We start from the raw sequence: 2,341 nt of genomic DNA on the forward strand, positions 1-2,341 counted from the left end.
AAACATCAACTCTCTGCAGAAACACCTCGGAGTCCTTTGGATCCACATCTCAGCTTGTTTAAAAAAAAAAAAACATAAAAACTTCTTCGTGCTCAAGAAATAAAATGAAAAACAATTAATAATAAGGACGTCTTGTCTGTATTTCCTTTAAAAGATACTTTTACATTTCAAAAGGAAACATTTCAATATTTACTCCACTACATACATTAAACAGTTGTAGTTTCTACTGTACCTGCAGATTAATTATAAATATATGATATATTACCTTGTATTATTTCAGATTAGGACAAGAAAAGACTTTCTAAAAACTACAAGTGGCAAGAAAAAGTATGTGAACCTTTTGTATGGTTTCCTGCATTAATTTGTCATAAAACATGATCAGATCTTGATCTAAATCCAAAGTATTAACAAATATAATGTGTCTAAAATAATATCCTAAAAGAATTCTGATCTTTTATTTCTTTATTGAGAACAACCATAAAAACATCATAGTGATAGTGGAAACATTTTGTGAACCCTCAAAATTGACCATGATCATTTGATCATTGTCCTGTAGCATCACCAACTTCTACAGAGTTTCACCTGATGTACAGACATTCTCACATTATTCTGAAGAATGTTTTGATACGCTTGGGAATTCATCCTCCACCCAATTACTGCAAGCTGACCAGACCCTGATGCAGCAAAGCAGGCCCAAATCATAATGTTTCCTCCACCATACTTTACGATTAAGATAATGTTTTTATGAGTGCCCTTTTTATGTCAGATGTAGTGCTGTGTTCTTTCTTTAAATAGTTCAATATAGTTTCATCAGTCCACAAAACATTTTGCCAGTACTGCTGTGGAGTGTCACTGTGCTCTTTGGAAAACTTCAGGCTTCAGCAGTGTTCTTTTTAGTAAACAGCAGCTTCCGCTTCCTGATCCACAGCTACAGGAAGTTCCTGGTCGAGGTTATTGCTGCTAAGGGGGTGTCAAATAGTTATTCATTTTTAGGGTCACCATGAGGTTTTATAGTTGTTCTCAATGAAGACATGAAATATCAGAATTCAAAATTATATTTCTTAGTACTCTTGACTTAGATGAAGATCAGATCACGTTTTATGACATATTAAAGTAGAAAACCATAATAGTTGCTTTTTTGAGGTTATTATTCCAAGGGTTCACATACTTTTTCTTGCCACTGTATATAAAGTGCACATTACTGCATCAATTATTAAAATCCATTTGCATTATGGAAATTATGCTGAGTGCATTGAGAGTGAACCAAAACAGTAAAGTTGTGTTGCAGACATTAAAACCCACAGCGTGACTGAGCTGCAGTTATCTCATCGTCTGATGCTGCAGTTTATGGACGGCTGCTCTACTGACTGCTCTTAAGTTTAACGTTGTAATTTTTATTAAAAAGCATGCATTAGCATTTTTAGTATGGGAGGAATATGGAGACAGCTAGTGGCCTCACACCTCACTCGTTAAGAGCCACTGTTAGATGGAGCCTCAAACTTCTCCAGAGCCCACTGATTATTAAAATGATGCAGGTTTAGATCTGAGCTCCTGGAGAAAGGAACAATGTGTGTTGAGAGGTAAAGGTCCAATGCAGAAAGAGGAGGTGTGTGATGAATGCACATGTAAACAAGAGAAGGAGGTCACAAGCTAATTACTGCCCTGTACATTAAGGAAAGGTCGAAGCTCCAGCAGCACTTGCAGTTTAAAGAACCTGACTCATAGACCATAACTCGTTAAAGTCGCCTTAAAGTTGTTCTTTGAACTGTGTGTTTGCTGCAGTTTTGACCTTTTCAGATCGTTTCCTCTTCTTCGTGCTCCTTGGCAGGAGGTGAAGCCACAAATTCACATAAAACAACTTTAGAAAACAGTTTTGAATATTTTAGGAGTCATGAATGAGTTCCTCTGGTTCAGACAAAAAGATGAAAAAGGCTGAGTGAAGACGTAAAGATCGACGCTCAAACGTGACCTCGCTTCACTTTACAGCATTAAACTTTAACGTTTAGGGAAACTGCAGGCTGTGACAGTTTTTGTGCCTCCTCCTTGGAGCCATTTTGTTAAACTTACAAACAGCAAAGACATAATACCAAGAACAGCAAAGACACTGTAACAAGGGCAGTTTGACAGTTTCTACTTAGTCCCTGATGATCTGATGTCTTCATGAAATTATTAGTTTGCAGTGTTTAACGTTTGTTGCAATAAACAATGAGCTGCTAATTAGTTACACACACAAACACATTTACACTGACGTTACGAACATCAGTATTGATTAATGTGTGCTGCCCTGTAGAAATATGCAGAAACATGATATGTTATGTAGTAATTGTACACTGTAGTAGTA

The sequence above is a fragment of the Anabas testudineus genome, chromosome 5, assembly GCF_900324465.2.
Source record: "Anabas testudineus chromosome 5, fAnaTes1.2, whole genome shotgun sequence".
NCBI lineage: Eukaryota > Metazoa > Chordata > Actinopteri > Anabantiformes > Anabantidae > Anabas > Anabas testudineus.